This window comes from Photinus pyralis, unplaced genomic scaffold, assembly GCF_008802855.1.
Source record: "Photinus pyralis isolate 1611_PpyrPB1 unplaced genomic scaffold, Ppyr1.3 Ppyr1.4_LG3a, whole genome shotgun sequence".
NCBI lineage: Eukaryota > Metazoa > Arthropoda > Insecta > Coleoptera > Lampyridae > Photinus > Photinus pyralis.
The window spans coordinates 5,621,339-5,645,597 of record NW_022170509.1 but is presented as its reverse complement, the minus strand read 5'-3'; the positions used below and the strand labels follow the sequence as shown (position 1 = coordinate 5,645,597).

The 24,259-nt window shown below is 36.0% G+C and overlaps 2 protein-coding genes across 5 annotated transcripts in view; both read right to left on the bottom strand.

The window, feature by feature from the left end:
* The window catches only part of LOC116165304 (uncharacterized protein K02A2.6-like), a 70,299-nt gene that overhangs the window by 8,502 nt on the left and 37,538 nt on the right, over window positions 1-24,259 (bottom strand). Inside the window, exons 1-2 of one of the 3 annotated variants that reach the window (XM_031479617.1) lie at window positions 1,884-2,011; window positions 483-1,835 (exon numbers count right to left, since the gene is read on the bottom strand). The exons of 1 other annotated variant lie outside the window; for it this stretch is intronic. The gene's annotated coding sequence lies outside the window, so the exon portion shown is untranslated. Of the gene's footprint in view, window positions 1-482; window positions 1,836-1,883; window positions 2,012-24,259 lie in introns of those variants that run through there. One more of the 3 variants, XM_031479618.1, reaches the window with a different exon arrangement.
* LOC116165303 (agrin-like) overlaps window positions 1-24,259 on the bottom strand; it is a 150,262-nt gene that overhangs the window by 124,434 nt on the left and 1,569 nt on the right. The gene's annotated exons all lie outside the window — the stretch shown is intronic.

Sequence of the window (24,259 nt, the reverse complement as noted above, 5' to 3'; positions counted from 1 at the left end):
TAGGGGACCAAGTATGGCACCCTGAGGCACTCCCAACTGCATTTGATTCATTATATTTCCCATACAGACGATGCAACTGCTTCAGCGTCAAGACCTACGTAACATAAAATTGACACAAGCAGAGACTGATTCACAGTGTCGAATGCCTTTGAATAGTCAAAAAGCGCCAATAATAGACAGTTACCTTGACGGACAGATTTTAATATATCATCAACAATCGCTTAGTCTTGTTTACACAATTGCCAACGGTGCAAGGGACGCATTTTTTGAAAATTGCGTTTTACCATTTACCCACGCAGGTAGATATCAAAAAAGGTTACCTAACTATAAATGGCATAATTTGAATTTGATACTATAGTCCCTATTCAGATTGTATTATATCTAGAAAGGAAAAATCACACTCTATACAATAACAAATAAGAAAACTTAATTCCGGTGAATTGTTTCAATATAATAAAGATGAATTTACTTCATATGTTTACCTCGTCTTAAATGTTTTCCATCCCCCCGATCTCAGAGTTCAAATTGCTGGGACGACCGAAGCCGGGATTACCCATCGTCGGGTTTAGATGGCAGGGATAACCGAAGCCGGGAAGTAAATGGTCGCCGGGAAATCGGTGCCGGAATGATCACATCAAGCTCTTGGTATATGCAAGAATCATCAATCCCAAGCAGTCCAAGGGGCGTACTCGGAGATGCCCATGAAATCATAATCAATCATATAAAGTAAATTTTTCACATTTTCCACCTTACTCAAGAGAGATCTGCCATTGATATTCCCAAATTGGAAATTCATTGGCTAAAGTAAAAAGGTAGCGTAATCATATTAAATAAATCGTGATGCAGTTAGATGGAATTAAAGGTTTCACCAATAAACACTTGTTCTAACTAAAGGTAAGGTAAATGCAGACGAAGCCCTCCTATACCGATAAAATAATCTACTATAAAATAGTCGTATTCGCTTTCAAAATGTTGCCTATCCTGAAACGAACCTCTTCTTTTAAATAAATAAATAATGCTCTCGTGGCAACAACTTCATTTTAGATGTGACCAATAACAATTCATTTCCTTTTATTTTTTGTTAAAAAAGTATGCGTCGCGCTGTTTGCAAAACTATCTATCAAAAGCTTCTAAACAATTCTGTCTCGAATGCTCTCAAGTTTCTGTAAATTTTTTTCCAAAGAATCGAATCGGATATTTTTGAACCGTATGAGAGATCCTTACACCAATGCATGTTGTGAAACTACTGACGTATCAACCTTTGAATTCAAGAGCTTTTCCCTTTCATGATTCTTGTATAATACCAGCTGTGTAAGCTCTCATATTTCGCAGGAATTGGGACTCTCGTAAAGCTTGTTCTGTACTGTGCAGAATAATAAACGTAAATATTGTTGTTTTGTTTGAGGTTTTCAACTCCGAACGGCTACAAATCCCATACTATTGTTACAGTATGTCTCGCCTTCCATTGCGATTTAGCAAAAGGTGTATACTCGACGGTTTTAGATAACATAAGGAGTTATTGATTTTGTTAGGTTAATTTACTAAACAAATTGAACCTGTGGTAAGGAAACATCAAAGGCTATTAATTAGTATACGGATTTAAATTTTAACACGGTTTGAAAGCAAACTTCTGTGCATGACACAATTGGTTACAAGCCGCACTAAATTGAAACTGTTACGTACCTTCATACGTTGGCAGCCGTTAACTTCTAGGCTACTTATTAAATTCTGACAATTTTTATTGGTAATTGAACAGTTGCGTTAAGAAAACAGCATGCCTTTTACGTTATTACAATTTAATTAACCATTTTTGCGTTGTGTTTTTAGTTAGCCCACTAAAAGTTTTTAATTCGTTTTAAAGCGAGCTGGTAGCTATACGCTACCTGAATTCGCGACCCCTCACCATTGAGATGTGGAATAATAGTTGTTAATTCATTTCAATGGCCCAACGTTAGCGATGCCATACAGTAATTTATAATGGAACCTCAAGCTAATATCTGTAAGTCAACACCACACAGTGGGTGGTTTGTGGTAAACACAGCAATAATAATAACACGAGTAATTAGCTCCACCTCGATTATTTCGTGAAAACCGAGCCGTACTGTAAATAAATATCGCCGAACTCATTAATGCCGTTAGGTGATTTAGCACGTACATATTTTTTAACAGCACTGCTATTTGTCACCTTCAAATAATCAAGCGTATTTCTTTAGTCCACCAATTACATTATTGGCGGTATAGGCTCCCTTAGGAGGACTACCCAAATAATGCACTACTACGTTAGTTAGGAATGGTATGATCAAATTCTATACGCGGTAGCTTACATATTGATTCCTAGGTACGACCTTAGTGTAAAGTTCTATTCTTACACTATGGTACGACTGAAAGCATTATAGAAAACGTGCTCGCCTTCGGTAGGAAAAATTATATAAAAAGTGTCGGTTCCTGCATTATATAAAGTAGAACCTTTGAAAGTTTTTTGAAATTATTACTTTTCTTTCATACATGAAACGGAATATCTGCATAATTGAGATACCTGAATGCTTAATTAAATGGAATCTTAAACGTTACGTGTCCTTTATCGTGCTTATATTGTAGGTATCAGGAAAGTCTCATGTTGAATATTAATTTGGCACGTTAATGCAATTTTAGCGATTTTAATCGCATGGCAAATTGCGGTATCTCGTTTTCCTGCTCAATCCATACAGCATCATTTGTTTTGTGCCTTAAATTAATCCAGAAAGGTGACTTTAAAATATGCCGCATTATACATTACCTACTACTATCATAGATTAATATCACGTCTTCTCCTGTTCGTGCGACATAATTATTTCCACTAAGCATCTCAAATAGAACAATAATAATTTATACAAGATAGAAACCAAATCATTTTCTATATCTTATGTAACGGATTTTACACAAATTGAATTGAATAATTACAACTTAACGCCTGTGCAGGCACCACAACATCCCTCTGGTTAATATCAAAATTCCCTCTAAAAGGTCGCAGAAGTGGGTTCACTGTCTGCGTGTAGACAAATATTTTTTCATAGTTTCTATACAATTATGACTCTGAATCTTTGCTGAACCGACTGAACTCAAAAATCGAATCATTTTCATTTAAGTGTTCAAATTGTTAATACTGTAACGTAAATTTAATTACGTTGCTTATTTATTTACAATTAATAAATTTATAATTACAATATCTATCATTCGCAATTAATAACACAACAAGAACGCATCAATGTTGGAACTCCCCGAATCATCACTCGTTTCGCTTATATAGCAAACCCCCTCTTTCTCGAGCGCTTGCTTTCTATCGGGATTTCTAGAATATTCACATTTTGTCCCCGATTCAACAGCACCTGTTCCTACAATCTGAAACAACCCCTGATGAAGTCGATAGAGCAAACTAATCGTTAATATTGACTTTTAGCAACAATTAGATTAATTTGGGCTGTGCGTCACCCACCCCACTGTAAAATACCATTCGCTCACAAGATATTTACATAATTACGTGCATATATGCATAAATAAGTAATATTCAGAATGCGTTGGCGGATTTTCTTCAAATTTGGTACAGTGGCAATTATTATAAGATATGACTCGATTTCATCCTAGGTCAAAGGTTAAGGAAATAAGTTGCCCAAAACCGTTATTAATTTAGGACGTTAACATCAATTTGTCCTTTTATAAACGAATAATTGTCATAGAATAATTTCATATGCGTCACAGAAGGATAAGATCCATGTAACGGGCTAGTTACACGTACTAGGGTTGAAGACCCCATTTGCTTAAACCTCAATATCAAAGTTACTTTAGGCAAATTCCTAAAATTAACCGACCACTAATTCATACAATACAAAAATTCAAAACAACTTACAGTAACTGAAGTGGATCAGATTCTTTTCAGGTTACAATTGGTCATCTCCCCGGAAAATGCTGCTCACTTTAAGAAATATGGAAATATACCACCGCTAGCTCTTGATAGCACCCTGGTAACGCCAACTTCGTGGTAAATACCAAGCAAAAAATGGCCATACGTACCGGAAAACTACAATACAATGTTGATATGCAACGTAGAATAACCACCTTTTGCGCACTAAAAGATTACGTGCTTTCTCTTTTAAACTTCAACCTCATCTGATTGTCCCCGCACAGACGGTGTAACCAATGCTTATCTCAAGTTGCAGACCTTTTATTAAAAATATACGCGTTGTTATCGCCTTTTATTTTCACATGTAATTTTGTTTCTGTTCGCTATAAAGCGGTATACGTGTAAATCTTCCTATGCTTAGTTAGCATAGTTGCTTTAGAATAAAATGTTGATACAATGAATTAAACAATAGTCATTTTGGACGCAAAAGATGGCAAAACTTAGAGAGTAAAACCAGAAAAGGCAATTGGAACTTATCAACGGATAATATGAGTTTTACACGTGCAAGTAAAAGGTGTTGGTTCTTATGGAGAAAATTGAGTAATAATAATCAATGGACAACATAGATTTAAATATCAGAACCATTAGTTAATACGTTTTTAAAGCAAGGAAACCATCTTAAAAATGAAAAATGCTTAAAAGCATAGAAAAGCTGAAAATCCGTTCGGTGGTTTTCTTATTCTGTAGGATAGTTATGGTTGAGTTCTTTTTCCACAACTTTAATCCAAGAGGAATTTGTTTAGGTCTATGCGATGACTGTCGGTTTCTATTTGGCACACCGCGCCTATTAATTTGTTATAAATTAAGACATTGTTCATTTTTTATTTATGCACCACATCACTTATTCAAATTAATTTTGACGTATGCTCACCCTCGGTATAAATTACCATTCTGTATAGGTAAGCTGTGATTGTAAACTAATGAAACATCTTAATGATGATAAGAAACGTAATTTATTCTAACTAGCCGAGGATATATTTACCGCTAAATCATTGTTCTCAAATGGAAATCTTAATTTTACATGCACATTGTAGGCTATTCGAGTAAAATATTGCCCATTCCAATTAACATAGTACAATTTGTCTTACGCCTTGTATTCACGCACCTCTAGAAGCTTGAATATCAATGTTTTACTTGCTGTTGCGATATTTCATTTTTACAAATAGGTTCCTGTTCTTGAAAACTATGGCTTTGAAGTAAAGGCTGTAACGTTCCAAAATTTCGTCCACGTCTCTGTATATATAATGTGTTGTTTTGCTCGTAATTGTTAGTTCCTTGTCGGCGTGTAAGCGATAGTAATGATAGTAAAGAATGGGTAAAGCGATAGGAGGCTTTTCCGAGCGCATTCCTTGACAAATTATGTTTTGAGTGCACGTAGGTATTGCAAATTTACTTAGTACTAGGGAATGCAATACCGGGATTGCGGGATCCCGAAATACCGGGATCCCGCAGCATTTTTGCGAGATTAATCCCGCACATAAATGGAGCGGGATCCCGCGGGATTTGCGGGACAGAGGCATTTGTCGACCAAGGGGACGACTCTGTTTGAGTTCTAAGTTAGGCCGAAGGTACTTTTTTGTTAGATATTGTGATAATTAGCGATTTATTTTAATACAGAAGTTAACCGCACAGAATTGCTTATTTGCCAATTTGTTTAAAGTTTTGCGAGATCCCGCAAATACCGGGATCCCGCGGGATTAACATCTAACAATCCCGCAAATACCGAGATTGAGATTTTGCTGCGGGATTGCATTCCCTACTAGAAACCAATATCGAAAGAAAATTCAAAGGGCTGTAACTTTTGAATTAGTAGCCCAATCTTGGAACTGTTTGAAATTATGGATTCTACAGGCTACATTCTAAGAGAAACATTTTTTTTTTCGGGGTCGATCTGAGACTTTTTTTTGAGGGCCTCAAAAAAAGGCAGTGTATAACCTTCCTTTTTTACCAAAAATCGACTGCACCAAACTTTCTCGAGAAAACACTTTTTCTTATTAATTTTGGTGCGTAGAATCCAAAACAATTCGGACTTTTTCGATCAGACGTCTCAATAAAAAGTTATAGACTAGAAAAGAAACCAATTTCGAAAGAAAATTCAAAGGGCTGTAACTTTTGAACTAGTAGCCCAATCTTGGAACTGTTTGAAATTATGGATTCTACAGGCCACATTCTATAAGAACATTTTTTTCCGGGTCGATCTGAGACCATTTTTTTTCGGGGCTCAAAAAAAGGCAGTGTATAACCTTCCTTTTTTACCAAAAATCGACTGCACCAAAATTTCTCGGGAAAACACTTTTTCTTAATAATTTTGGTGCGTAGAATCCAAAACAATTCGTACTTTTTCGATCAGACTTCTCAATCAAAAGTTATAGACTAGAAACTAGGGAATGCAATACCGGGATTACGGGATCTCGAAATACCGGGATCCCGCAGCATTTTTGCGAGATTAATCCCGCACATAAATCGAGGGATTTGCGGGACTGAGGAATTTGTCGACCAAGGGGACGACTCTGTTTACTTTGTTAATGAAACTGATAACGGCGAATTATTTTTTAAATAATTGTTAAACTTTTTTCGTTAAAAATGTACTATGATTTTTGAGGCACTTTAGAAGACTTTTGTGCTTTACAGGTAAGGTTTTTTTGAGTTCTAAGTTAGGCCGAAGGTACTTTTTTGTTAAATATTGTGATAATTAGCGATTTATTTTAATACAGAAGTTAACCGCACAGAATTGCTTATTTGCCAATTTTAAAGTTTTGCGAGATCCCTCAAATACCGGGATTGAGATTTTGCTGCGGGATTGCATTCCCTACTTAGTACCAAATTGAACTAATTATTAGTTTTTGTGCCGTTCAGAAACAGTAAGTTCTTATTTCATTATTCAATAATGAAACCCTTTAATTTTTAGAAGTTACGAGCCGATTCCCTGAAAATTACGTTTCGAGTACGCATTACAGATTTACCTCGTACTAAGTTGAACTACGTATTAGTTTTTTGAGCCACTGAGAAACAAAATTACGAGCCACGTTAATTGGTCTACAGTTTTGGGGATTACCTTCGAGCTCAGGCCGACAGCGTCAGTGATTGGCAGTCGCCCTGCTTTTAATGGCATGTCATCAAATAACTCATTAGGAATGCGAATCGTAGTAGATTTGAACGCCGAAGAAGATATTTCTGACCTGAGATAATGAAACCGCATCAGGCCACGTGTAACTCAGTTGAGTTTAGATGTAAAGTTCAGAGCTCCATGTATTTTATCTATTACCTAGCGTTTTGGCAAATATCATTAGTAGCCGCGAGTCTTCTTTATTAAATCGCCTGGGTCCTAGTGGATGTGGTGGTTTCTTCTGGGTTGAAGGGTCGGAGAAATCGACGTTTTCGGCGGAAGAGACTGCCTGATTCCGTTTTGATGGTAGCGGATCTTCCTGTTACTTCGATGACCAAGGGTACACCATCGGTTAGTGTGGTGGTCTTGGATAAGGACCTTGTCATCTCTCTTGATGAGGCCTAAGGGATTGGCATTGGTATCATAAACATCTTTTGACGTAATTGAACAATCCTAATGAAAATGACCCAAATCCAAGGTCACAGCGCGATGCTCTGTCGCTTTTTTAGATCCGCTTTAGGGGTTTATTTTCCGATAAGGTGGGCTGATGGGTTCTTCTTAATACACAGTATGCACTCGCGCGGGGTGTGCGTGGAAGATTTTCCGCATCCTTGGCAATTACGTTTGACATTGGCGGGTGTGGTTGTTTGGCTTTGAGATTTGAATTTGGATCCACCAGCTTTCTTGTAAGTTGATTTAGAAGTTGTAACTAGGGAATGGAATACCGGAAATTGGTGTATTCACGATTATATATAACACAGAAAAATCTGTTTCCGAAGCACTCGAAATTAATAACTTGACTTTATACATTTCAATAACAGAGCAATTGTTTTTCTTTGTCAAATAACTAGATCCATTTCTCTGGACTATCGCTGTACAAGTTTCGTTCATATGTTCGGCTTCAATTTTCTGAGCACTTTCTATGGCGGGACCTCGTTACAATGTCTGTCTAATTTGACAGATGGCGCAGTTTTTCTGGAAACACAAATCGCCAATGCATTTTGCCAAAAGAGTCGAATGTTACTTTTAAAATGCTTTCTGACCTTAATTAAATCGTATATTTCTTCTTGTTGCACTTGATGTTGTTTCAACCAATACATAGCTAATATATGCAAGTATCCCTTCACATTTTCGGTCATATGCTGATACAGAAATGGAACACACATTTGAATATTAACTTAACAATTTAGATTAAAATAAAATTAATATAGTAGTGGTTATACATCTGACACAATGCAATTTCTGGGGTGCCCTAGGGATCAAACCTGGGTCCCCTGCTATTCGTCATCTTTATTAATGAAGAATGCCAAATTTTATGCTGATGATGTAAAAATATTTTCTTTAATCAGCTCAATTTGTGATTGCCATAGATGATCTAAGTATAAGTTTTTGATTAATAACCTCCAATTAAATACTGCGGGATGACAGTATTCGTGACCTTGGTGTTAAATTTGACAGCGATCTGACCTTTAATCGACACATAAAGGTTTCCTAGTGAGAAATACTAAAGAATCTGCCGATATCTTAAACCTATTGAAGGGTTTTGGCAGATATACACATTAAGGGTTTGACAAAAGAATCCTGTTAAATACATTTAACATGACATCTTGTCAATTTCGAATATTTGCTTTAAAAATATAATACAGATTGTCCAAGGCTTAATTAATATTGATGATACATTTTATGTTACTCTCAAACAAATTTACTGGCTCTGTTAGTGTATAGCTGTAACGTTATCATTTAAATCTTGTATATTTTAGTTTTCGTTTCTAAAAGTCGACAAATTCCAACGTGATGACAAACTTAAACCAAGAAAGTGATGAAATCGAAAGTCGAGTAATATAATAGGCTCACTGTAAACGATAAATTGACTTATTACATAAGGGCGTTCAGCGAGTACTCAACGATAGGGTTGTTTTCAGTTTGACAACTTTCTAACGAGGTCATCTGTTGTACTTTGTAGACGTATAAAAAATATAATTGGTATAAGATTATACCGATGATAAATCACGTTATAAAGCACAACTCGCGGTAGCCTATAAAACTACACCTAAAGGTGTTCGATTTTTATTGGACCATATTTTAGGTATTCAAGAGGTCATAAACGCGTTTGATTCGAATTATAACATTAATGTAGAAGACCGTGTAGGCATATTTTAAGGGATGATTGGTCGCCGGGATTTTTATTAGCGCACGCCATGTGACTGTAACACTTACGTCAACCTCCAACCACAACTGTGTCACTCACGTGCGCTCGTTACAGAATATGAGTAGGTACACAAATTTAACGAAGGGTACGCCATTTCTCACATGCCTTTTTGTCAATCGATTACGAGGGAAAGTGGGCAGCTTACAAATTCGCGCACCAGTTAGTTTGTAGATCGGTTCTTTCCATTACATAAATAGAAGATTATGCTGATGCTAACTTATTTGACACATTCAGATAAATACGGAATTTGCGTGGGTTTCCCATATATATTTGAAAGCATTATTTCTACACCTACGGTGTTACGCATGTTTCGCATCTGCTGCCAAACATACCGTAAATGCATTGTGCGACGCGATTTTCTGCACAATCTTGACAACTTTTGCAAACATTTTTCGTAAATTTTTGCCTCGTGTAAGAAAAAACCGTTTATCTTTGCATGAAAGTGTAATATGTTGTTTTACATAATAATTGCTTGACATTATGGTCTCACGTAGGCTGCTATCGACCGTGTGTGTTCTTAAAAGAATCATATGGCACTGACGACGCAATCAATTTGGCCTCCAGCTCAAATGTAAATAGTATATTTACATCTATGCATCTAGTATAATTAAAACTGATTACCGAACTGGAGCCACCTTTAGACGGCGATGATGGTGTCATTGGACGTTGAAACGCTTCGATTTAACCTTCTGCTGATTTTGATATTTGTTTCGAAGCTCTGGCAAAGTTTTTGATAATGGCAAACATGTACACAACCTAAGCAATGTTAACTCCTAGATTAACATCTAAGCGGCAGATAAAATAATAAAATAAATAAATCTAATTACCACTTGCTCATGTTACTGTTACTAGCAACACTTCCATAATTGATTCTTAGTGGATCATAGAGTTTTATTTGTAAACGTACAGTCGGTTGGGTTGGTAAAACAGCCTTAAACCCACTTAAAAATAAAGACCAAAAATAAACAAAAATAAAAAATTTAGATTTCTTACCTACTGTTTTAAATTTAAAATTAATTAAAAGAGCGAGAACTAAATTTTATGGTCTTCCTGTCTTGGTAGAAGGGGTAGGATATTAAAAATATGGCAGTGTTTCAAATTTAAATATTTAAGTATTCGAGTACGGTCGGAAAATCACCTTAATCCGGACTGCACGTTGGTTACGTTAGGTTTGCTATGCTCTATCTAAATTTTCATCTCCCCTCCTTCTGCCAGGGGAGCGAGTAAACCTATTATTTTGGGTGCGTTGGAAAGCACACGTGTCGGCTGAAACGTACGGTGTAGTAGATTGTCGCCACACACTGTTATGTCACTAGGTACTTGCTGGCGAGTAGGAGGGCTGATCATCTCTCCGGGAAGGCATAAGGGTTAACCATACACCAATTCCGCGGAGGACGTTTGGAGGCATTCCAAGAAAAACTGCTGGAAAAGCTTGTGACGTACCCAGGCCAGCCCCGAGAGACTACGCAACTCACGCTTTAAATTCAAAGTAATTAATTCTCAATGCCAAGTGCAAAATGTAATAATCAGCGGCTTAACGTACGTCACTAGCCCCCAGATGAAGCACCCTGTAAATAAACAGTAACATATTCATGCAAAAGAAAGAAAATGTGCTGCAAGAAAATCAATAGTGTCGATGTTTCAAAATAAAGCACCATCCACGAATCGCTATAATATTTCGATACAATTAATCATCAAACTGCAATTTCCATCTTACGGCTACACGTCTTTCTCCTAATGCTACCTCATTACTTCATAGCCACCTAACGGGCAGGTCACAGTGCGTTACTTTAATGGGTAAGTCATCTGGGTACAGGGAACTATCTAGGGGTGTGCCGCAAGGGTCTATTCTTGGCCCCTTATTGTTCACTATATATACTTTGTTTTATACATCAGTTCCTAAGACGTGTCTAGTTCACATGTATGCAGACGACATGCAGTTGTACCACTCCTTTAAAAGTGAACATTTACACGAAGCGCTAAATCTGATTCAGAGTGACCTTAAGGCTATTGAAAGGGCTTCATTGGCGCACTCGCTGGTTCTCAATCCTCTAAAATCGGCAGTCATGTTGTTTGGTAACAAGCAGAAAGTCACCGACTTGAAGCATTTGGTAAAATTCAGAATTGGCGACAAAGCTGTTGCACTAAAGGAGGAAGCAAAAAATTTAGGAATAATGATAGACAATTCGTTTAGATACAACAAATTACTCACTAGCTACATTCAGAGAGCATATGCAAATTTAAAATGTATCTTTCCCCATAGGCACTACTTGTCCCAAACTTTAAAAGCTCAACTCTGTAACGCGCTGGTACTAAGCCACTTTAATTACTGTTCGCAAGTCTACGGTCCGTGCATCACTCAGGATATGTCTGCAAGAATACAGCGAGTACAAAACTCCTGCATTAGACTAGTATTTGGTCTTAGGAAGTTTGATCGAGTATCTTCCAAACTAAAAGAATTACGCTGGTTCAGCATGAGGGATAGGCGACTGTTTACTGCGGCGTGTCTGTATCATAAAATTATCTGGAACAAATCTCCTCCATATTTATACCGCAAAATATCTTTTAGAACCGATGTTCACAACTTAAATTTACGGTTTAGTGGTGGGATTACTCCACCCTCTCATCACACAGAAATGTACAAGAGATCTTTTAGTTATAATATTTTTAAAGTATATTCGTCTGTTCCAGATTTGATTAAGCCCCTTTCTCCGCAGTATTTCAAAATTAAATTGCGTCAAATATTAGCCCATGACTCTGTACGTACGTTGTAGATTGTCATTCATATTTATCTTGTTTAACATGTCTCTAGTCTCTTTGTCCGCTTTTCTTAGTATATTACTCAATCTCTCTTCATCTCATTCTCATTTAGTTACTCCTATGTGCATTTATTACTATTAGGATTATATTTCACAATATTACAAGGATATGAATATCTAGAGTCATCTTTTTCTATCATATTTTCCTTTTTATTATATTACTCAGTTATAAGCATTACTTGATTATGTTAATTCTAATTGTATTCAGGGAGTCGGTGGAAGATCAGAACCTGCCTGTGCAGCAACTGAACCGATAACCCCTGTGGTTTTGGTGGAAATAAACACATTATTATTATTATTATTATTATTTATTGCATCATTTAATTCTGCACATTCGTATTGAATATCATCCCTAAGAGAACGTCATGCTGTATCTAAATGTAAATAAAAACACGTAAATCTGTCAAGAATTCATACTGAGGGTTGGCAGGTAAAACCAGCACTAGGAACAAGGGATACTGTAAATTCGAAAACAACATTGCATTTAATTCAAAGTATTATCAGTACATTTATAAGAGGGCAATTTGTATTTGGAATGCGCTATAAATGACAATGCCCATGCTGTACTGGAATGTCGTTAATTTGGGATATAGTCTAACACGATCATAGAACTAGATGGTTGCGATAAATGAAGATAAAGAATACGTTGCCAGAGTAATTGCAATCGAAACCGCCACAGTAACTATTCAAAACACCAAATTACGATTTCATTTCACTAAAGCACACATACATCTGCCCAAATTTCCCCTTTTAAGCAAATCCTAGATGAAAATTATTAATATCGACGCGTACAGTCGTCGGTCGATATGGATCATTAATTGTTTGACACTTTTATTGTAAATTAAGGCCCATTTGAATGTAGGCCAGAGAAGAAAAAAAAAGCACTATACATCTACGCGGTGCGACCAGCGATTCCTCATGCAGCCGGGGGTGAGAAGCCGATACCAGGCTACAGAATCAACTTAACGCCATGCAAAGGCAATTGGGGGTTATAAAACCACACCAACATTGCTAGAGGCAATCACAGGCATCCCACCGCTGTGTATGGAGGCAAGCAGAATACGATTGCGATCTTATAGTTCTCTGTTGTACCTATTTACTATCAGGCTAGATATAAGGTAGGAATGGTTTTTGTTCATTTCAATAAAGAAGCTAATAAGTTTGGCATCCTGAGTAATATAGTAACTTGGAATACCACAGGCAAAAAGGTACGATTGTCTTTGCATTGTAATGATTTTGAGAGAAGTGTAACGAGCTCTTGTCAAATGCAGTAAAAGAATAGCAAGGATTGACAGTTGCAGTGAACTACGAGTAACCACCCGCCAAAGTTAAGCCGCAAGATATTAAAATGCAAATTTAAGTTGTTAATAGACATGTAGAGAGCAATTTTATCCTTTTCGTGACTGTATCTTCACAGTTTAAAGGTTCTACATTTACCATACCGGATGATCAGATATGTACGTAATTAGTTGTGATTGGAGTATCGTTTCTATTCACAAGCGATATACCAAATTGTCGACAGTTAATGCACGTGCGAGGTGCTGCAACTCAATGCTATTTGCAAAACAGTTATTTAGTCATTAGTAATATTATTATCAAGATTCCCGCAAACTCGAAATATGAATTAACCATTAATGTTCATTTGCGGAACAAATTTCAACCCTCCATCCGCTTCAATACGAAGTCCATGAATTATTTTTCGATTCGCATGTACTTTGGGTAATACTGATAATTATTCTGTAAAGTTATATTTAATTCAAACTTTTTTTTCACCTACACTTCAATGTTATTAACTATTCCCTATTATTGCTTTAATGGAACAGGAAATATTTTCCCGCGAGCCTATTACACATTTTTCTGAAGCGGACTATTCAAATATTCCAAATATGGATAATTCGATGTATCTTTCTAACAATATTCAGTATATTTTGCGCTGGTTAAAAAATTGCACAAAGGGGCGAAAGTTTGTGCTCAATAAATAAATAATAGTAAACCAACTCCAACGAGTCATTATCCTCATCATTTTTCTCGGAGTCTTCAATTGCAAGGCGATTTTCAATCAGTAGCCTCGATCCCCGATCCAGCGAACATCTGATAGCAGTTTGTTCCACTGTACAGCAAAACCGTCCATTTCAAGAAACGTTAAGAAAAAAGGTATTGTGACAAATGTAACCATTTTAAATTTCAATTGTTTTTGGTTGGATTCGTTTAGTAAAGCAACAAGAAATAGTTTATCTTCATTTAATATATTCCTTGTGAAAAGATCTGCGATGTTCAATGAGAACTGGGTACTTTTAACAGTGACAAAATCAAGGATAACTAAGATATTTATGTCATTACTAGAAAGTAAAAAGAGGGGTAAGCTAGGGGTTGTAAAAATGCCCACGGAGTAAAAGGATTTAGATTTGGAAAGTTTAATCCAGGGGAAAATTTTGTAAAAGAGTGAAGCTGGGATTCAGTTTGATTTTATTGATCAGACGTTAGTAATACGTTGCAGTTATTATATTAAGCAAGAAGTAGCAACAACCAAACCAAAATAAACATTTCAAAAATGCAAAAATGCCGTTTCTCCCTTAGTTTTCTTGCATTAATTAACATACTTTCATTTTATGGTAGCCGGCGCGGGGGGCGAAATGATACCCTTGTCCTTGTAATACCTGGTACAACTTGATCCCTGTGAGACTCTGTTTTGCCCCTTCGCATCCAAAGGTGGTACCGACGTTGATACGCACCAGGAGTTGACCATGTTGATCTGGGCGCCAGTGGTGTAAGCGTAACTCGTTGGCCCTCGGGGCGCCCTCTATTCTACGAGGTCTAATTTGTATTCTATTTTGGATTTGAGTACCTTAAGAGCGAAAGACAGTTTAGAAATCCCTCAGTACTATTACTATTATAAACCACCGAATAATATAAACCTGGGAAATCGAATTTCCACTTTGTTGTCCGCCACCAGAGGAGTGCTGTCGAGCCTAGAAGGTCCAAAGGGGAGGGAGGGGGTCACCTCCTGATATTATATCTAAGCTTTCGTTTGAGACCTCTATGATTCATGTAGCAGATGAACAACGATAAAGACCGGCTGAAAATACCGTATTTTTTTCTAAATTTTTACAAATGCGTCAAAAAGGATATACCCAGAGGCGGATACAAGGGGGCGGTCATGGGGGTCATGACCCCCTCCAAACCCTTTGATGATTTCTTTATGTGTAATAAATAAAAATATAGTCGTAGGCCTAACAGTTAAATATCATTAGCTGTCGTGAAATTGAAATAGTACAGTAAATTCTAATTCTGGTCTAAAATTATTGTTACTTATATAATGCAAAGAACAATTCGCAAGTAATCAAATCATCATGATTCATGATAACATTTAAATAGCGAATTAATTATTTAGTTCAAAGTCCTTTATTGACATAAAAAATGGTTCCAAAAACACGTTTTTGAAGCTATAAAATGCCAAAAAACTTCCGGTGGAGATCCCCCAGATCAAGAATGACCCTTCCAAAACATAATCCTATGTCCGCCCCTGCATATACCCAACACTACTTCTGAAGTGAAGGCATTGTTTAAAAGATTAGTGTATTGAGAACAGAAGTTTAAACTTTTGTATGCGTATCAGAGGTCTCTTTTTGTTATGTATGTTTGCCTCGGATTTTGTCAGATAAAGCAGGATCTTCAAGTCCGTCCATGGCCATTGTTGTTTACAAAATCAAAATGTAAATATATCTTCACAAAATTTTCTACTTGTAGCTATTTTCAAAAGAACAAATATCGGCCCGAAAGTTTGGCGCCACTTGCTGGGATGAGGGAAAATAAGTGTGGCGAATATTCCAGAAATCACGACAGACATCTAAGCTCCATGAAAGATTAGACATCGGCAATAAACAACGACTGCGGATGTGACATAGTTTTTCGGAGAAATACGTCGTGTTTTTTCGAGAACATTTTGAAGCGTCCTTGAACACGTGAGAACATTCTAGAAAGAATGTTGTTAGCTATATAAGTAAATCGTACCTTAGATGCGCTTGTGTTATGCTGTAAATTGTAAATGATAAACAGTAATTACTGTTATAAATTAATTCGTTTTATAAATTTATTATTAATCAAGTGTAACCACGTACATCTTAATACGTCTATTCACTGCCATTGCATTATACCACTACTTGCCATGACGACTGTTTTTTATGAAGAAAGAATTTGTCTATTACTGTGATTAATCAAAAATATAAAACTGTACAAAATGAAATTTTCATTAAGAGCGCTATCTAGAAGATAATTTGTTATACGTCCACTGTAAAAGCACAATTTCATAAGAACCTTTGAATATTTTTAGATTGAGTCTATTGAGTAGGGATGATTAATAAATTTCAATGAAACAATTTTGGTCGTCTAGTTTACCAATATGTGCGCCGAAGAGGGTTTCCTTGTAACACTGCAAAAATCAATCGCACGTAGAAAGAAAGTCCTAAACGACAAAAATGAAAAGCTTTCGACGTTATTAGCAAATCCGATCGACCGTCGATTAACGCCCTCCACCCTTCATGTGACAGTCCCTTTTCTAGAAGTTTGCCTTTAATGATTTTTTACATTCTAATGCGTACGCACTTCGCAAATAGCATATCATATCCAAATATGCACAATGACCACACAATTACTAACACTAAACGGAATAGTGAATCAAACATGTAAACAAATCATTCTGTCGTGTCGTCAACGCAAACTCAATATTTTCCTATGAAGGTTAAAGTTACTTAGTTCTGACGAGTGGGTTCCTAAATGTGTCATAAATGCAATTAACTCCTAACGTAACTAATGGAGATAGTAATTAGTTTTATACACGATTATTTTTTAATGTCCATTAAGCAAATAAAATGAATAGGTGGCCGCCTTTTTCCTACATCAATTTTATGGGGGTTGAATTTTGCGTCCAATTGCAGAACTTATAATTGATGAAGCGTATTTTCAATCCTTTATCTCTGTTTATTTACTTTATAGAAAATGACGATAAATTTAATTATTTACGGTAAATGGAATGAAGAAACTCAATTACATTCCTGTAGGTTTCCCCGAGAGTTTAGCGCAACAAAAGGCGATACAATTCGTCCCTTTTAAAAGGTGAAAACTTTTATAAAAGGGATTATGTTTAATTTGAACTAACATTTGTTATGGAAAGAGACGTAAATTTAATTTTGCAATTATTTAGCTAAATGCGTTGTTCTTTTATTATTAATTTCCACATTACTTGTCCTGTTTATTGCACGTGACTTGCTAAATGCTATGTCAATAGACTAAAGCATACGAGGGGAACGTTGAAATGATCATTCACTTCTTCCTTCTTCAGAGTCTACAAAGGGCATAGGTGTACCTTCATGGTATTTACATACACGTTGTTCCTGATGAGAAAGGTATTCAAAACGAGGGAAGTGTAAAAAGGCTTTGTATTTTCTATATATTTTATGGCGACTAAATTTGCTCATGTGTTTAAATTTATCATCCTTGTCGACGCATTTTGCCAATAAATTTGAATTATTGTTATAAAAAAAGTCCAACGGAGAGTCTCGCGTGACATTAGTGCGTCCTATATTCTCATTTGGGCGAGGGTCACCTGTTCTATTCCGATAAAAGGACACTTCTTACACTTCCGCCGACTTTTGGAATTTGCTTTTAGGTTTCTCTTTTATAATTGATAATTTATTATATATTTGTACAATTGTATTACCGGGAACTCCCACGTGCCCAGGAACTCCATTAATTTTATTTCATCTCCCACTTAAGCAGATGACATAATGCTAATCATACGTTCGTCACCTAGTGCTTTTTACTAGCTGTACCTTTGCAATTAATAATAATAATAATATTTAATTGTGAGAAGGTGTGGATTACACTTACACTCGTCAAAAGAAATGGGAAATTACATTTAACATTAATAAAATATAACAAACAATATAACAAACACACTAAAAACAGACAGGTGAAAACAGTAAAATTAGCTTCTCAATTGGTCTTTGTAACAAGAATGATACAAGAACCCTATTTTTTGGAAGTTTGGTCAATATCTTTTTGATCCGTTAGTCTACGTAGCTGAAAAACAATAGCGAGTAGCGATCCGACGTTTCTAAACAAAGTTATCGTGCACACGGATAGACAGACAGACGGGCAGGCAGACAGATGGACAGACAATACAAAATTATAAAGATTTAGCTAAGGAACTTTTCCGAAAACGTTAAAAAAAGCTCGTAGTACCACTATACAAATCGGATGACAAAGAGATGCTAAAAAATCCGATACAACTGAATACCGAACGATCCTCGACATTTTGACACATACATCATTTTTACAAACACATTTTAAGGGGTTGATTCTGTCCCACCTGATCAGCATAGCTTGTAAAACAAATTTCATTTAAATATCTTAACAAAAAAAAATTGGGATTGCACAAATACAAAAGTTGCGTTGCGCATGCGCAATTTTTTATTAATTCGTCTGCATAGTTGCCGGAGGTTTAAGGAATATTTACCAACACAGAAAACCGGACATTCATAATATGTTCTTTGTAACAAGAATTATAAAAGAAACCCTTTTTGGAGGTTTTTGGGCTATAACTTTTTGGGCCGTTAGACTACGTAGCCAGAAAACAATATCCTGAAGGACATGCGTATCAATTTTTAAAGCGATCGGACGTTTCCACACAAAGTTATCGTGCACACGGACAGACAGACAGCAATACAAAATTATAAACGATCTCGAGGATCGTTAATAACTATAGACCAATATCACTCATTCCAATATTATCCAAGATCTTTGAAAAAGCAACGAATGCAAGATTTATCCATAAGAAAATCATAAAATATTAGCACCAAACTAATTTGGTTTTCGAAAGGGTAAAAGCTCACTTACTGGCAGATATCTATACTAACCTAATAATAATACTAAGGCTGCAGTAATCTTCCTTGATCTAGATCTATAGAAATATTCTTTTAGATAAATTGGAGAAATCTGGCGTAAGGGGTATGGCATGGGATTGGTTCTATAGTTATCTGTGAGGAAGATCTTGGGTTCCCACAAGTTTGCGTCTTATCAAGAACGCTTTTCTTATTTATTGCAATGACTTATGTAAAGCCAGGTTGGCTGGAAAGATCACAGCTTTTGCTGATACCTGGGAATAGTCCTATATTCAAAGCTAAATTGGAAGAAACACGTAGATAAATTAAAACCAAAATTACACGGAGTCAACAGAAATATGATCATTCCTGATGCTCTGAAATTATTGTACAATGCATACATACACTCTCGTTTAAGCTATGGAATAGAGTTCTGGGGCGGTGCCTCAAAAAACGTCCTCCTTCCAATCATAAAAATACAAAAATCATGTATAAAATTAATAAACGAGAAATCGCGTCTTACATCTTCCATGCCTCTTTTTCTAGATTCAAAAATTGCACCTCTCTTATTATCTCTCTTATTATTATTAAACTAGGAACAACACACAAAAATTAAACCCCCAAAATCAAGAAGCATGTTTTTCAAAATTGTTTGTTTATATCTCGGATGGTAAACATTTGATCTGAAATGGATCTAACCCCAAAATCTAAAAATATGTAAAAATTAAAATGTGGCTTTTATTAAATACATCTCTCGTCGAAAAAAAATTAACTATCGTCAAATGATTCCTAATTAAGGATTTTAGTACCACCCTACATTGCTATTCTTCTTCTTATTGAAACCCTTAAAGTTTTTTTTAACACTGTAGTATAGTAGCTTCACCGTCTACTATATTTGTTCCCCCGCCCTCCACCATTATCAGTTTATAGCCTCAAAGTGATGTTGCGTGTCAACATTACTTTTTCCAAAATAGAAATGAAATTAAAATTGATTTTTCTTTTTGTAACATGAAAAGGGTCCACTTCTTTTTAGCTGCCTTCCCACTGCGACCAGGGAATTATGCAAGTCAAGGTTTAAATCTGTGATAAAGACGTTTTACTGGTTTGATGAATTTTCAGCAGCATCAAAAGGGCTATTAAATTGAATCTGCCATATTTTTGATATACGCTGCGGACGTATTTTTTATTTCCTAATGTTGGCCAGTGTAAGTGCAGGGCACATAAATAGGACTAATATATTATTACTATTATTGTCTTTTTTTATTATATTAGCGCATACACTACATTAGCGCTTATCTAATGACGAGTTCTTCAGGAATCGTAAGATCTCTTCATCTGCATTAACTGTTACCTGCACTTTACATGTATCACAGGGTGGGGGTTGATCACCAGTGAATAAGTACGAATGGGTTAGTCGTGTATGTCCTGTACTAAAACTAAATACAATAATTACGTGATATTTTCTACTAAATGCACTAGTGTAAGGCACTGACGTATGCTGGGAGTGATCGTTCAATCACTAAAACCAGTACCACTCTCTGGTTTGGAACCATCCGTGTACATGACTTGGCTGGAAGCGAACTTACTAAGTTGTTGCAGAAAGGACCGCTATATTACCGATGGATTATCATTGTTTTGGTCGAGTTTGGACAGGTCTATACAACATGAACCAGTTAGCCTCATCCATGGTTCTAAAATTTGTGTCTGGACATTCGTCACCAAACCATATCTGATTTAAGTTTCTCAACGGCCGGTGCTTTGTGACACTCGAAAGGTATCGTATGAAGTCCTGATACGTTACTTTTCGATTTATTTAACTCCTTTTCAGTTCCTCAAATGTGAAAGGGTGTATTAGTGGAGGAGAACTCGGGGACATCAATACGAATCATTCCTTCTACATTTGATACAAGACTGTAAATAATTCCGCTAGGTGTTTGCACTTTCCTGTACATTCGTTTTTAGTTGTCAAGCATTTATTTTAAAACTCGTACGTCTGGTGAAATGTCCAGGTCTGACAAGTAGTACAGTCTTACTAACTAATAGAAAACCAAACCACTAGAAATACTTTGGGGGTGGATTTCACAAGTCATTTTGACGCTTTTGTTGTAGATCCACATATGTCCCAATTATCATAACATTAGCAAATAAATTTAAGAATGTCACTTAAAACGAGAGAAAGGGTTCGCCTATATTGACTGTTTAAACATTACAAAAAAAAAGTACGTCGGCTTATTAGGAAGTTGCTCATTATTTGACGATGAAGAGCATATTTGAGTGCCTAAAACGATTGAATTGTTAAATAATTAAATATTATCTCAAAGTAAACAAGAAAAGTTTGTTTTGAACATAATTTGTGTACTCGAACGCATGTCTAAAGATTATTAACTACTCAAATATTTATACATAATAAAACCTAAGTAGGTAAGTGATGTTATAATAGTCACATTACACAGTTCTGTACCGAAATAATTTACTTTTTGCTTCATTTTGATTAACTCGAACGTTGTGAGATTTGTTGAGATGGTTACTGACGCTCGCGACATTTAAATTCAACCAAAAGGTGTATAAGGAATACGTATACTAAAAATGACTGTCATCTGGCGTCGTTAAAATTAAATTATACGAAAATGATTGCGTACAATTCCTTCGCGATCACAGTTGTTGACTATTTGGAAGTTCTCTCTTCTTGAGATTACTGCGTATCGCCATAGTCTTAATATTTATTTTCGAGTCCGTTTCCAGAGCGTAGAATCTCTGGATTATCGATATACATTTTAAACGTTTACTTCGACACTTCAAGAGCTTCAACTTTGTGAGCTTTTCGTCGTTATCAAATTCTGTTGTTTGATATTTTATAATTTTAAGCTAATTTTAAACCATTAGCTTTCCATTTGAAATTCTAAGCTTTTCTAATTTTTGGAGTACAAAGAGTGGTTATACGCGCTAAAGAATCAAAATGACAAAATAATTTTCCATTGCTTTATAAAATTAAGGTGTTTTGCAAGCCAGTGTTTTATTATTTGGTGTCGTTTTCTTTTTGCGATACTCGATTTATATTTCTGCATATCTCTTATCAGAGAAAAAATTGCGTCCGTTAATTAAATTTCTCCTAACAAAAAACTCCTTATTGCAAACACCAGTTAGCTGACTATATTATTGGCAGCGATCTGGAAACCAGGGGATGTGCGCTTTCACAAGTACTAAAAATTAACGGGTTTTTATGGTACATGGCAGATACGGGCTTTCAGAGCTGTATCGGTGACGAACGAAGATCTGCACCATAGTCTTCAGTCGATTAATAATTATTAAATATATTTTTAAATATTATATATATATATATATATATATATATATATATATATATAATATTAATATCCCGAAAAATCACTTTACATTCCATTTCTTGACCTAGGGAAATCCCTGAGAATAAACATGATTAAAAATGACAATAGTACGGTTTATCGAAAATCCTCTATTTTATCCAGCTCTGGTTTCTGTTCTCTACGATTATTTATACTTTCACCTTCCTCCCTAAAAAGTCTCACCCTTTTTAGGGGAATTTTTCAAAAGAAATTGCTCTTATGTGATGGTTTTGTCCGTCCGTCTCTTCCTCGTCCAACTCAAAAACGACAAGAGACTACGATGCCAAACCTTCGCCAATTGGAGATTCATTACATTTATCGTAAGGTCGCGAGAAAAACCGTGAAATCTGACTGACCACAATAAACGTACTGATGGAATGACCCTGGTTTCCTCGACAAAAGGACACATGTTAGTTTGGAATGCGACCTGCACTGACACCCTAGCACCATCCCATGTTACTTTGTCAAGTAAAAAAGGTGGTGCAGTAGCTGAATCTGCGGAAAATATAAAAATAAAGAAAGACTATAAAGCAGAACCATATCTTTATAGGTACCTTTTGCACCTGGTGTGGAGAAGCTCGCACTAGGCCTAGGAAAACGAATAACCAATATTACTGCGGAACCTCGAGCTTACTTACGACAAAAATTATTGCCATACAACGTGGAAACGCGGCCAGTGTAACGGGGACACTTCCAACTACGATCCCCATGCAAGAAATTTATTATATTACATTAATTAAATATTTATTATATATATATATGGATTAGGAATGATGCAATTTTATTCACAATATTTAAGGGATGGTTCCTGTAGATTAACAATCAAACAAATACGTGAATTCTTATGATCCTACTACCTGAAATTGAACGTGCTTTGCCTTATAACTTTTCCCTAAGGAAAACGATTACGTTTGAATTGGCAATTTTATTGGTGATATTTAAGGGATGATACCTGTACATTAAGAATCAAACAAATATGTGAATAATTGAATCGAATTCCCTCATAAACTAAGACTGATGAAAACGGTAGCTTCCCCTATAACCACTTTGTAAGGGTGGAAGGACGATTTTACACCAATATGGTCTGAAGAGTTTGGAAGTGGGAAGGTGTGCCTGCACCATTGTTTACTCCACACGATTATGTAAATGCAGAAAAGTCTCTTTACCTTGCACCACAGCATGTAACTGTGACGGTGAGAAAAAGTGCTCGAATGCTTATATTGGTATACGTACGTTGACGCGATAAAAGACGGTCCCTTTCCCTACTATTCTGGATTTTTATAAACTAATAGGTAGACCATACTACAGAATAATAATAGGTAGTGAAGTGACCAAACGTATTCGCTTTTGAAACCTCCATTCCCCCTTTTAGATCTCCACCAATCATAATATTAAAATATCAAGAGAAACGGAATTATATGAGACAAAGTGGCGGAAAACGAGCTCTAACTGTAAAAACCAAACGTTTACGAAATCACGCCTTATTTCGAAGACCGTCAATCCTAGAGGGTTGAAGCTAAGAACTTTAATCTATCGCAAACGACACATAGATCATCAAAATCAATCGATTTATAGGACTTCAGTGTTAGGGAAGTGATCACCCCTACCGGAAGCTTTACCGAAGCTATTGTATACGCGGGAGTGTGGAAAGCTTTCCTTACCGCATGGTGATAAAGTTACTCGTTCACCTAGCACTATACGTTAATTTCTTGCATTAAAGTTCACGTTTAATACATTATTTAAAGAGTTTGTATTTTGCGAGCGCTTTCATATAATGATAAATCGTTCTCACCCCAAATGATTAAAATCGAGAAAATATAAGAAGGCGACACAAAGAAAGTGCGTACACCAATTATACGCGCCAATGCTCAAGGAGGAGGTTTTTATGCATCGTTCTTTATACATTGCTTAAATCAATTAATTCGAATTGTAATTGTTTAATTTAACA